Source organism: Schistocerca cancellata, chromosome 5, assembly GCF_023864275.1.
Source record: "Schistocerca cancellata isolate TAMUIC-IGC-003103 chromosome 5, iqSchCanc2.1, whole genome shotgun sequence".
NCBI lineage: Eukaryota > Metazoa > Arthropoda > Insecta > Orthoptera > Acrididae > Schistocerca > Schistocerca cancellata.
The window spans coordinates 369091519-369105129 of record NC_064630.1 but is presented as its reverse complement, the minus strand read 5'-3'; positions in this window follow the sequence as shown (position 1 = coordinate 369105129).

Below are 13611 nucleotides of genomic sequence, written 5' to 3'. Positions count from 1 at the left end.
CGTGATTCGAACAGGCCACTGTTTTTCCTGCCTTATTTATTAGGCTTTCCGACGTTTATTATTCATAGAGCAATTACTCATCACTTCAGAAATACAAATAAAATAGTGCATAATTTACCAATTTATGCACGTATTATTTATACAATTTATCACATATGCCGTAGTGTCCAAAAAGTCCAAAGTGGTTTTCCAGGGTACGAAGTTTGAGGGCACTCTTCAACAATATACCTGACAGTCTCTCTTGGAGAGCAACAGCTGCGCTTCGCTGTGGTAGCCTGTCCCCACAGTAGGTCACTGCATCTTCCCCGGCTCGTCCATGCATTGTTGAGTATACTCCGTCTCCTCTGGGGCAGATCAGGCTCCCATGGTTTGTTTCTGGCCTGTAGAAAGCTACGCAGCTGTGATCGAGTGTCGTTATACGGTTCTTGCGTCCAAGCTTCGTGGAGATTGAAGTTATGGTCCGCCAGATTGCTGGCTATTCTGAGTGGGGGATGTCTGGAGTGGATTTGTTGATGATGGAAGCAGGTATGTCCTCACGAACTGGCAGCTGCTGTTTGTTGCAGAATTTCTTATATTCCCTCGGATGATTATTCTTTCTTTTCAGGTTAGATGGTGGAAAGCAGCTCAGGGTAGGTAGCTGGAATACTGTTAAGGACAATCCCTACTCTCTGATATATTTGTGTATCTACTAGCTTCGTATGGCTGCTCTTTATCTAGACAAGTCTGCAATATTCTGTCGCTGAAAAGACAAAGACAAGGGTAGATGTTCGTAAGGTCGAAACTGCTGACTCTCATGTTGTACCACATAATTTGTGAAGAATATTTTTTCTTGACCTCAGTTTAGCTACAGTCTTTGTTAGATGCTGTTGTTCCGTCGCACGTTAAGTCTTTTTTTAATATATCTTCGGTGGCCTCGATTTGTCTGTGCTGTGTTGCTGTCATCCAGTCATCAGCATAACCAGATTTCCTGGACTGATTGGCTGGTATATCTGAGATATACAAGCTAAATAGTACCGAAGCTAGGACTCAGCCTTCAGGTATTCCGTTGTTGAGGTTTTCTTTGGCACTTGTGGTACTGCCTATAATTACCTGGAATGGTCTGTTTGTCAACATATTTTTAAGAAGTTTGCTGTTCTTCTGCAGTGTATTATACGGCAGTGGCGAAGACAAATGATACAGACAATTGATATTTTGGACCCAATATGTTTCCAGAAACGGAATGCAGAGAGAGTATGGTAAAAGGTGGCACGCAGTTTGAAATTCTAGATGGCGATACAATTCGCATTTAGGAATATATTGCAAAATCACAGAACGTGCAGCGATTTTTCTAGACTTGTACTGCTACAGGTCTTCCGATTTTCTATTTCTCTAATATGCATGGAATGCTGCTCGAGTAATCTTGACTTTGTCATCTATGTTTTGGTTGGTGGTTGTTGATTGCTTTATTGATTGCCTTCCCGGGGATTCATTTCATTGTTCTTCGGACTTTAGTGGCTTAGCAATTTAATACGTAGAGAGACGTTGTGTGAAGGCAGTACTCTTACGGTGGCACTCTTACTTCTACTAGATGAAAAAGACCTGCTTCTCTTTGTATTCTGTTTTGCATTTCTCGTACACAAACGTCTGTTATGCGCTTGCAATTCTTGTCTTTCACGAACTTCACCCGTTATAACTCCAGTCAGTTGATTTAGTAATCTTGTTTCTTGAGCAGTTTCTCTGTGTCTGCTTGCTGAGTGTTTCACTCAATACTCTCTCTAATTTCATCTCATTTTTTTCATCCATGAGCCGGCCGCTGTGGCCGAGCGGTTCTAGGCGCTACAGTCTGGAACGGCGCGACCGCTACGGTCGCAGGTTCGAATCCCGCCTCGTGCATGGATGTGTGTGATGTCCTTAGGTTAGTTAGGTTTAAGTAGTTCTAAGTTCTAGGGGACTGATGACCTCAGAAGTTAAGTCCCATAGTGATCAGAGCCATTTGAACCATTTCATCCATGAAGTTTTCTCTCAGTTTGTTCAAAAAATGGTTCAAATGGCTCTGAGCACTATGGGACTTAACTTATCAGGTCATCAGTCCAATAGAACTTTGAACTACTTAAACCTAACTAACCTAATGACATCACACACATCCATGCCCGTGGCGGGATTCGAACCTGCGACCGTAGCGGTCCCAGACTGTAGCGCCTAGAACCGCTCGGCCACTCCGACCGGCTCAGTTTGTTCATTTTGTGAAACTGAACATGCTTCTCATTTCACAACTGCTCCATTTCTTCGTCATTCCTTCTGTTTACTTCTTTTTAGTTCACCACTGGCAAGCTCTCCTTCTCTTGTATGTTTTGGTGTTCCCTTAAACAATCTTAAGACAACCTTAAGAAATTTTCACTTACATTTATTTCTCTTTTTATCACTTTTGTCTTTCCTTGATCCGCTGTAATCAGTTTCCAAAACTATACTGACACATGGATCTCGCCATAGCCTATACAGGGTGAATCATCTGAAACTTGCACAGAAGATATTGTGGAAATGGGAAGCGCTACTGATATGCAGTTTTCACATAACGGACTGGTAGTCAAGGGCTCGTACTGTCAGTCGATCAACAGGTCGTCATAATAGGTAGAAAGTGTATTTTTGTGCTAACACGCACTTCTTGAAACGGAACAATATCTATTGGCATTTACAAACAAAACGTAGAGTAAATTAGAATGTCAGTGGTGTTTGTTGCAGGATTCTAGTGCGAGTCGTTTATGGGATATCGTATTTTGAAAAGTTTCCACACCGACACTTGTACTATACCTACGATAGCATACAATAGAGAACAACATAAGTGCACACACTAGTTACGTGGGTTCTAACCAGGAAGGAGACAACTGATTATCACAGGTTGTGTTTTAAATTGACCACTGAGAGCGGCAATACACGCTTCCAGTCTGCCATGGAACGATGCTGCACACCAACTAGGAATTCAGCGGGAATGTCCGAGCAGGCTGCAGTAATACGTCGTAGCATACCGTCGGGTGTAGTTGGTATGTCCTTGTGGCAGCGTCTTTGAGCTTTCCCCACAGAAAAAAGTCTACAGGCATACAATACGGAGAGCTGGCCAGCCAAGGTACAGGTCCTCTGCGTCCAATTCGTTAAAATGTGCTGTAGTACTTTGTGCAATATGGGCTGGGCAGTCGTCATGTTGGTACCACAGGTTCCTCCTAGTCTGCAGAGGAACGTCTTCTAGGAGCTGTGGAAGACGGTTTGTTAAGAGGCTACGATGCTTGTGCGCGTTCAGTGTTCGGGCTATGATAAACTGGCTTATGAGCTGACGGTTCACTATCCCACACCACATTTTTACACTCCATGGACGCTGACGTCCCCTCTGACGAAACCAACTGGGACTCTCAGCAGATCAGTAGAGCTATGATTGTTAAATGTGGCTTCATCACTAAACAAGATACATGATACAGATGGAGTATCCTGTCTCAGGGACCATATCCAGAAATTAACATAAATCTCATAATCGTTTCCACGCAACTCTTAACGGAGAGAGATGTGATAATGATGGAACCTATGTTGATGGAGAATGCATTGGACACTTGCTCGACTCATGCCACTTCTTTGTGCGATTGCGCGGGAACCAACGTGCAGATCAACTGCAACAGCAGCAAGAACATTAATTTACCCCTCCGCTATGGTCACTTGCTTCGTTCTGTTACGTTGTGTGGGTGTTCCACTATCACTTTCACGTAACTGGTGAAAGAGGTTGATAAATAATTAGCGAGATAGTTGACGTTTAATGGGATCTCTTGCCGCATGGACCGTACAAGAACGATCTGCATTCTTCTCCATACACCATGAGCATATCTACATTGGTAGATCCCACTGCCCTCTCACGACCTACTGCTTGGACTGCCAAACACTGACTAGCAAGTCGCAATGTATTCAAGGAACACACAAGCTCTGTAAGCAAACGTAACAACGGCCTACCTAGCAACAACGCAGGCTGAATGGCACAAGAAACCTGTATACACTGAGGTGAGAAATTTATGGGATAAAGATACATGGTAATATCGCATACACATGGTATAAAAGGGCAGTGCATTGGCGGAGCTGTCATTTGTTTTCAGGTGATTCATGCGAAAAGATCTTCGACATTGTTATGGCCACTCGACAGGAATTAATGGACTCTGAACTCGTAATGGGAGTTGTAACCACAACATTGGACATTTCAGTTGGAAATCGCTAGGGAATTCCACAGTGTCCTTAACGACCGAGAGCAGTGGTGTTTTCGTGGAGTTGGTTCAAAATGGTTCAAATGGCTCTGAGCACTATGGGACTTAACATCTGTGGTCATGAGTCCCCTAGAACTTAGAACTACTTAAACCTAACTAACCTAAGGACATCACACACATCCATGCCCGAGGCAGGATTCGAACCTGCGACCGTAGCAGTCACACAGTTCCGGACTGAGCGCCTAGAACCGCTAGACCACCGCGGCCGGCTTTCGTGGAGTTGCTACTGCTGAAAGCTAATTAACACTGCGTATTATAACCGCAGAAATTAATGTGAGACATATGACGAACGTGTCCGTTAGCACAATGCGGAGAAATTTGCCGTTAATGCACACGGCAGCAGACGACCGACGCGAGTGGCTTTGCTAACGCCGCGACATCGCGTGCAGTGCGTCTCCTGAGCTCGTGACCACATCGGTTGGACTCTAGACGACTGGAAAAACGTAGCCTGGTCAGAGGAGTCCAGATTTCAGTTGGTAAGAGCTAATGGTGGGACTAGAGAGTGGCGCAGGCCCCACTAAACCATAGACCAAATTGCCAACAACGCACTGTGTTACCTGGTAGTGGCTCCATAAAGGTGTGGGCTGTGTTTACACGGAATGGGTTGGGACCTCTGGTACAACTAAACTAATCATTTATGTTCGGCTATTTAACACTATTTGCAGCCATTCATGGACTAGATATTCGCAAATAATGATGGGATTTTTGTGGATGACTATCCGCCATGTCACCGGACCACAACTGTTTGCGACTGGTTCGAAGAACGTTGCGGGTGATTCGAGCAAATGATCTGGACAGCCAGATCGCAGATGTGAATCCCATCGAACATTTATGGCAAAGAGAATAGTTCTGTACAAAATCTGCACCAGCAAACTTTCGCAATTATAGAGGGATATAGAGGCAGCATGGCTCAACATTTTTGCAAAGGACAGCCAATGACTTGTTGAGTCGATGCCGTGTCGAGTTGCTGCATCATGCCGACAAAAGGAGGTCCGCCACGAAATTAGGAGGTATCTCACGATTTCTGTCACCTCAGTGGAAAGACAAGTCGTAGTTTAACGTTATTACCAAAAATCTGTAAAAGTTGTAGAGCGATAAACATCATATTGTCACACGTTACTTTAATAATCGTTCAATCCGACATAGACTACACATTTTTTAAAAATATGTATAATACATAAATATATACAGAATGGATATTGATAAAATCGACGAACTGCATCGTCGGATTCCTGGCCGGTAATGGAGGGAAAAGGTCCTACGACCATGTGGTCGAAAACGCATCGTTGCCGCAGTAGATGGCGCTGACGAGCGACATTTCTTCTGACCACTTGCCATATGTTCGTTTTGTGCTGTAGGCTGTGTGATTGACGCAGGGTGCTGTAAGCAACAGAATTCCCAGTGTTCATGTGGGGAACAAGCCGAGATGGTGTTTTTGTAGGGTTAGGCAGATAGAAAAAGGCGAGAAGTAGCGCGACTACAACAAAACAAGTACCCTCACAGACAACAACCACATCAAAAAACATTTCATGTTCTTTTTGAGCGTTTGTGTGATCATGGGTCCTTTCAGTCAAACGAACGTGCGGGGTTGCGGCGGACTGTGCACACACCAGATTTGGAGGACTGGCTTCTACAGGATATACTACAAGCTCCACGCAAGTGGCCAGCCAACATGGTGTAAGCCAAAATACGATTATGGGGATCCTGCATGACAACCGCTGCCATCTCTATCCAATGAAATCCCATGGAAACCACTTTGAACAGCTGTTGTGACGTGGATGCGATGCAGCTGTGTACTGTGGTTCAAATGGTTCAAATGGCTCTGAGCACAATGGGACTTAACATCTATGGTCATCAGTCCCCTAGAACTTAGAACTACTTAAACCTAACTAACCTAAGGACATCACACAACACCCAGCCATAACGAGGCAGAGAAAATCCCTGACCCCGCCGGGAATCGAACCCGGGTCTGTACTGTGTTCCGAGACGATTTGTTGTCGTTGCACGCACACCGTCCATTTCCAGACACATGTCCATAGCACCTTTTTTTCCTCCATTTCCAGTCTGGAATCCGTCCATCCAGTTTGTAGGTTTTATTAATGGTCACTCAGCATATACTATACATAATAGAGAAGCTTTTATCAAAATTATCGGAGTGTTCTTGACCGATTTACCTCAGATCTTTACATGATACTCTAATAATCATTGAGACGCACATAGGCTATATATTTTTGAAACAACACCTCACAAGTTTTCTATTAAAACCGACTCCGAGAAAGAAACTGATGCGCTGTGCTGTGAAAATGTGTGGTTTAATTTTCTTTCTCACATTCAAATTTAACAACGATATCAGGCCATCTAAATCATTGCCCGCAGCTCGTGGTCTAGTGGCTAGCGTTGCTGCCTCTGGGTCACGGGGTCCTGGGTTCGTCCTTATCATTTCATCATCATCATTCGTGACAGTGGCTCGATTGGACTATGTAAAAACTGGGGTGTGCAAAAATTGGGACTTTTTACGGGCACCGGTGACAACGCAGTTGAGCGCTCCACAAACCAAACATTATCATTTAAATAATTAGACAAATTGTTTCTCCTATGTGTATTTTCTCTCCTTGTATGTAATTTTAAACAAAATTTATATACACAACAACATGCTGTTCATTTTATTCCCCTCAGCCTGTTTTAATGAAAACAAAAAAGTTGCATTTGTGGCTTATCGGCTTACGTTTAGAATACTACTACTGAATCTGAATCGCCTGAAACTTTGTGCCGGCCTTTGTGGCTGAGCGGTTCTAGGCGCTTCAGTCTGGAACCGTGCGACCGCTATGGTCGCAGGTTCGAATCCTGCCACGCGCATGGATGTGTGTGATGTTTTAGGTTAGTTAAGTTTAAGTACTTCTAAGTTCTAGGGGACTGATGACCTCAGATGCTAAGTCCCATAGTGCTCAGAGCTATTTGAGCCATTTGAAACTTTGTAATCACATCCGTTTGCATGCGAAATATTGTCATTGGAACTACTATCCTTAGAGACTCAGCATCTGGAGAGCTCTCTGGCGTTCCACATGTACCAATGATCCCAACCGATTTACACGTTCATTTCAAGCGACTTCAATTTCAAATAAAGGTTTCCTTTGCAGCGCTGATGAAAAAGGTTCAAAGTCAGAGAGACAGGGGAAGGAAAGGTGAACAGAGAGGACGGGCGAAATGGACACAAAGAAGAGGAAGGAGGAGACAGAGAGGGATGAAGGAGAACGAGAGAGAGAGAGACGGGGGAGGATGAAGTGATGGATAAAGAGAGAGGGGGGGGGGGAGAGAGGAGATGGACACAGGCAAGGGTGATGGAGATTAGGAGGTACATCGGACTCCCATATACATTTAGCAAGCGTGAAGAATTGCCGGGTTCACTTGTTGTTGTTGTGGTCTTCAGTCCTGAGACTGGTTTGATGCAGCTCTCCATGCTACTCTATCCTGTGCAAGCTTCTTCATCTCCCAGTACCTACTGCAACCTACATCCTTCTGAATCTGCTTAGTGTATTCCTCTCTTGGTCTCCCCCTACGATTTTTACCCTCCACGCTGCCCTCCAAAACTAAATTGGTGATCCCTTGATGCCTCAAAACATGTCCTACCAACCGATCCCTTCTTCTGGTCAAGTTGTGCCACAAACTTCTCTTCTCACCAATCCTATTCAATACTTCCTCATTAGTTATGTGATCTACCCATCTAATCTTCAGCATTCTTCTGTAGCACCACATTTCGAAAGCTTCTATTCTCTTCTTGTCCAAACTATTTACCGTCCATGTTTCACTTCCATACATGGCTACACTCCATACAAATACTTTCAGAAATGACTTCCTGACACTTAAATCTATACTGGATGTTAACAAATTTCTCTTCTTCAGAAACGCTTTCCTTGCCATTGCCAGTCTACATTTTATATCCTCTCTACTTCGACCATCATCAGTTATTTTGCTCCCCAAATAGCAAAACTCCTTTACTACTTTAAGTGCCTCATTTCCTAATCTAATTCCCTCAGCATCACCCGACTTAATTCGACTACATTCCATTATCCTCGTTTTGCTTTTGTTGATGTTCATCTTATATCCTCCTTTTAAGACACTGTCCATTCCGTTCAACTGCTCTTCCAGGTCCTTTGCTGTCTCTGACAGAATTACAATGTCATCGGCAAACCTCAAAGTTTTTATTTATTCTCCATGGATTTTAATACCTACTCCAAATTTTTCTTTTGTTTCCTTTACTGCTTGCTCAATATACAGATTGAATAACATCGGGGAGAGGCTACAACCCTGCCTTACTCCCTTCCCAACCACTGCTTCCCTTTCATGTCCCTCGACTCTTATAACTGCCATCTGGTTTCTGTACAAGTTGTAAATAGCCTTTCGCTCCCTGTATTTTACCCCTGCCACCTTTAGCATTTGAAAGAGAGTATTCCAGTCAACATTATCAAAAGCTTTCTCTAAGTCTACAAATGCTAGAAACGTAGGTTTGCCTTTCCTTAATCTTTCTTCTAAGATAAGTCGTAAGGTCAGTATTGCCTCACGTGTTCCAGTATTTCTACGGAATCCAAACTGATCTTCCCCGAGGTTGGCTTCTACTAGTTTTTCCATTCGTCTGTAAAGAATTCGTGTTAGTACTTTGCAGCTGTGGCTTATTAAACTGATTGTTCGGTAATTTTCACATCTGTCAACACCTGCTTTCTTTGGGATTGGAATTATTATATTCTTCTTGAAGTCTGAGGGTATTTCGCCTGTTTCATACATCTTGCTCACTAGGTGGTAGAGTTTTGTCAGGACTGGCTCTCCCAAGGCCATCAGTAGCTCCAATGGAATGTTGTCTACTCCCGGGGCCTTGTTTCGACTCAGGTCTTTCAGTGCTCTGTCAAACTCTTCACGCAGTATCGTATCTCCCATTTCATCTTCATCTACATCCTCTTCCATTTCCATAATATTGTCCTCAAGTGCGTCGCTCTTGTATAGACCCTCTATATACTCCTTCCACCTTTCTGCTTTCCCTTCTTTGCTTAGAACTGGGTTTCCATCTGAGCTCTTGATGTTCATACATGTGGTTCTCTTATCTCCAAAGGTCTCTTTAATTTTCCTGTAGGCAGTATCTATCTTACCCCTAGTGAGATAAGCCTCCACATCCTTACATTTGTCCTCTAGCCATCCCTGCTTAGCCATTTTGCACTTCCTGTCGATCTCATTTTTGAGACGTTTGTATTCCTTTTTGCCTGCTATATTTACTGCATTTTTATATTTTCTCCTTTCATCAATTAAATTCAATATTTCTTCTGTTACCCAAGGATTTCTACTAACCCTCTTCTTTTTACCTACTTGATCCTCTGCTGCCTTCACTACTTCATCCCTCAGAGCTACCCATTCTTCTTCTACTGTATTTCTTTCCCCCATTCCTGTCAATTGTTCCCTTACGCTCTCCCTGAAACTCTGTACAACCTCTGGTTCTTTCAGTTTATCCAGGTCCCATCTCCTTAAATTCCCACCTTTTCGCAGTTTCTTCAGTTTTACTCTACAGGTCATAACCAATAGATTGTGGTCAGAGTCCACATCTGCCCCTGGAAATGTCTTACAATTTAAAACCTGGTTCCTAAATCTCTGTCTTACCATTATATAATCTATCTGATACCTTTTAGTATCTCCAGGGTTCTTCCATGTATACAACCTTCTATCATGATTCTTCAACCAAGTGTTAGTTATGATTAAGTTGTGCTCTGTGCAAAATTCTATCAGGCGGCTTCCTCTTTCATTTCTTAGCCCCAATCCATATTCACCTACTACGTTTCCTTCTCTCCCTTTTCCTACACTCGAATTCCAGTCACCCATGACTATTAAATTTTCGTCTCCCTTCACTATCTGAATAATTTCTTTTATTTCATCATACATTTCTTCAATTTCTTCGTCATCTGCAGAGCTAGTTGGCATATAAACTTGTACTACTGTAGTAGGTGTGGGCTTCGTATCTATCTTGGCCACAATAATGCGTTCACTATGCTGTTTGTAGTAGCTTACCCGCATTCCTATTTTCCTATTCATTATTAAACCTACTCCTGCATTCCCCCTATTTGACTTTGTGTTTATAACCCTGTAGTCATCTGACCAGAAGTCTTGTTCCTCCTGCCACCGAACTTCACTAATTCCCACTATATCTAACTTTAACCTATCCATTTCCCTTTTTAAATTTTCTAACCTACCTGCCCGATTAAGGGATCTGACATTCCACGCTCCGATCCGTAGGACACCAGTTTTCTTTCTCCTGATAACGACATCCTCTTGAGTAGTCCCCGCCCGGAGATCCGAATGGGGGACTATTTTACCTCCGGAATATTTTACCCAAGAGGACGCCATCATCATTTAATCATACAGTAAAGCTGCATGCCCTCGGGAAAAATTACGGCCGTAGTTTCCCCTTGCTTTCAGCCGTTCGCAGTACCAGCACAGCAAGGCCGTTTTGGTTATTGTTACAAGGCCAGATCAGTCAATCATCCAGACTGTTGCCCTTGCAACTACTGAAAAGGCTGCTGCCCCTCTTCAGGAACCACACGTTTGTCTGGCCTCTCAACAGATACCCCTCCGTTGTGGTTGTACCTACGGTACGGCTATCTGTATCGCTGAGGCACGCAAGCCTCCCCACCAACGGCAAGGTCCATGGTTCATGGGGGGGGTTCACTAGTATCTAACAATTTCAGTTTCACTCGGATTTACTTTAGCATTGAGATGTAAAGCAAGAATGTGATTCGAAAGTAGGGAGAGTCTCGTACCGTGGAAGACTTTTCGGAATTCTGCTTCTAGCCAGGCCTACGATGGGAGTTTAAAATATTTTCTATTCCATTTGGAAATAACAAAATTTACATTATGTGTTGCATACTTTTGCTAAAATTAAAAAATTACTCCGGAGATGAAAGATTTCCCCAAATGTGAAAAACTGTTGCAAGGTACGTTTTGATTATGACCTAGGAACGAATACTCTATTCTGATTTCAAAATGCTACAATCGAGAATATCTTGTGAGTATTGAATTTAATAGACTACACGTTACATTGTTACGCTACTGCAAACCAATAATCAGTAAGTGAAATCAAATTAAGAAAAAGTATTATCAGAAACCAGTTACAAGTTACAAACACTTTGAAACAGTAGCTATTGGCAGGTAACAGAACCTTCCATTTTCAAAACACGGAAAATTGTTAAGGCATTAAAGAAACTCTATTCACTTTCAAACATCACGTTTTCTATGGTAAATACTTTCCATTTCACCGATCAGACTGGTGCTTGACTGACGAAGTATGGCTTAACTGTTCACACGTTCTGTAACAAATTTTAAAAGTTTGCAGAATTTTACCCACTATGAAACGCTGTAACTGAGGAATTATCAATATGCTCCAAATAGATTTAATATATTATACAGCGTTTAAATATGCAGAACTCTTAATACGAGTATTCACAAATGCTGCATAAATCACAACCTTATATGTCGCACAACAACAGAAACATCACAAGATGCCGTAAACTGCTCACTGCGGTATCTGGTGCGCTTTCTGGACTGTGCGGCTGGTCCCGGCGGAGGTTCGAATCCTCCCTCGGACATGGGTGTATGTGTTTGTCCTTAGGATAATTTAGGTTAAGTAGTGTGTAAGCTTAGGCACTGATGACCTTAGCAGTTAAGTCCCATAAGATTTCACACACATTTGAAGTGCGCTTTCCTTAATGTGATCCTAAAATCGGCGACTAGACTGAAACATCGACCAGGAAACATTATGTATGTTACGGCGTAAAGTCAAGCGCCGACACGCCAGACGGAAACGAGAGAGCAGAGAGGGCTGTGACAAGACGTCAGAAAATCGCACGCTTACCGACCTCTCCAGGACGACAACGCAACAGCAGTGGCCTCTAAGCGAAGAGGACGCAAGTGCCGCCCCCGACTGGCCGCAGCCCAGTTCAAGAATAGCTTCAAGACTAGTCATTTCGCTTCTAGTATGTAGCAATGTCTATACTGAAGAAACTTGCTTATTATTTATGTTGCCCTTTGCTTTCGACACATCTCTGTAGTTCTCAAAGTTAGGTATTCCCATTTGCTTTTCGTGATAAAACTCATTAATAAGATTTGTTTGAATTGTTGTCTAGCGATCCGAGAAAGCAGCTTTCCTAGACACCCTATATTCGACGACTAAGCAGGAGTCAACAATGTGTTCCTAAGTACACTAAAATACAGCAGTATACATTGGTATGAGTATTCATAAACAGTTAAAACTTAATCAAGAATGATAGACAACAAACGACCATAAGAGAATATTACATTTTGCTATCCTCAATGTGAAGCCTACGCTCACACCATATCGTGATACCATCAGTGGCTCATCAGCCATCATGGGATGTTCTTCTAATAATTCGACTCCATATAGGTCATCGATCCCTGCTCACCTGTTTTCTTTCACTGTATACACATTAGTTCTACGACTTACAAAATTTGCTGTTGTGTCCACCCATTATCATACTTCCTGAATCAAAATTAAACTTTTCCGTGAGCCTAAGCTGTATAGAAGTACGTTACACTTTCTTTTCAGATTGCTGGTGCTCCAAAAGCATCCTTAGATCTCTTTGCCAAACATAATTTTCCGTAAGTACTGGCTGCGCAGACTTTCGCTGAGGCGCTGTCGTCTCGTCACAGAGCTACGGCGCTAATTGTGATGAACTGCCAGCACACCGTCCCCGAGACATCCCGGCTGGCTACTACTGCCTCGTCCGCCCGCGTCTAGATGTAGAACCTACTAAAATGCCGGAACGAAACAGCACTGAGTTATTCTCAGCCGTGTGATCATAGCTGCTTAAATAGCGTGGTGTCCCGGTCAAAGACCGAGCGCATGCCGTTCGGCTTTACTGCGCTCAAGAAACGCACATTGTAGTGGTTGCCATTAAGCTGAGTGGATCTCTCATATTAAAGTAAATGTTTGTGTTTCCAGTCCATAATGTGGTATACTCAACTGCTGCGATTACAAATTTGTGGCTACTGAGTTATGCAAGCTCTGTACTCGGCATTGTTCGAGAACCAATGTCGTAAAACTGGGATGAGATCGCCGCATATACAGTCGGTCGTTCGTCGGTTTCTGTAAGGGGAAATATCGGTTTAGCCGAATCAGAAGTGGCCTCGGAAGAACGTTGGAGAAAACTGTTACGTCATATAGCACTAAACATTGCTCTATGAGTAGCATTTGCCCACGAAATCGTGCACAAACACAAACTCTTCTAGCGTGGCTGAAACGGGTACTCCATCCGAAAGAGTCAGAGGAACGGGCCGGAGCGTATGGGGC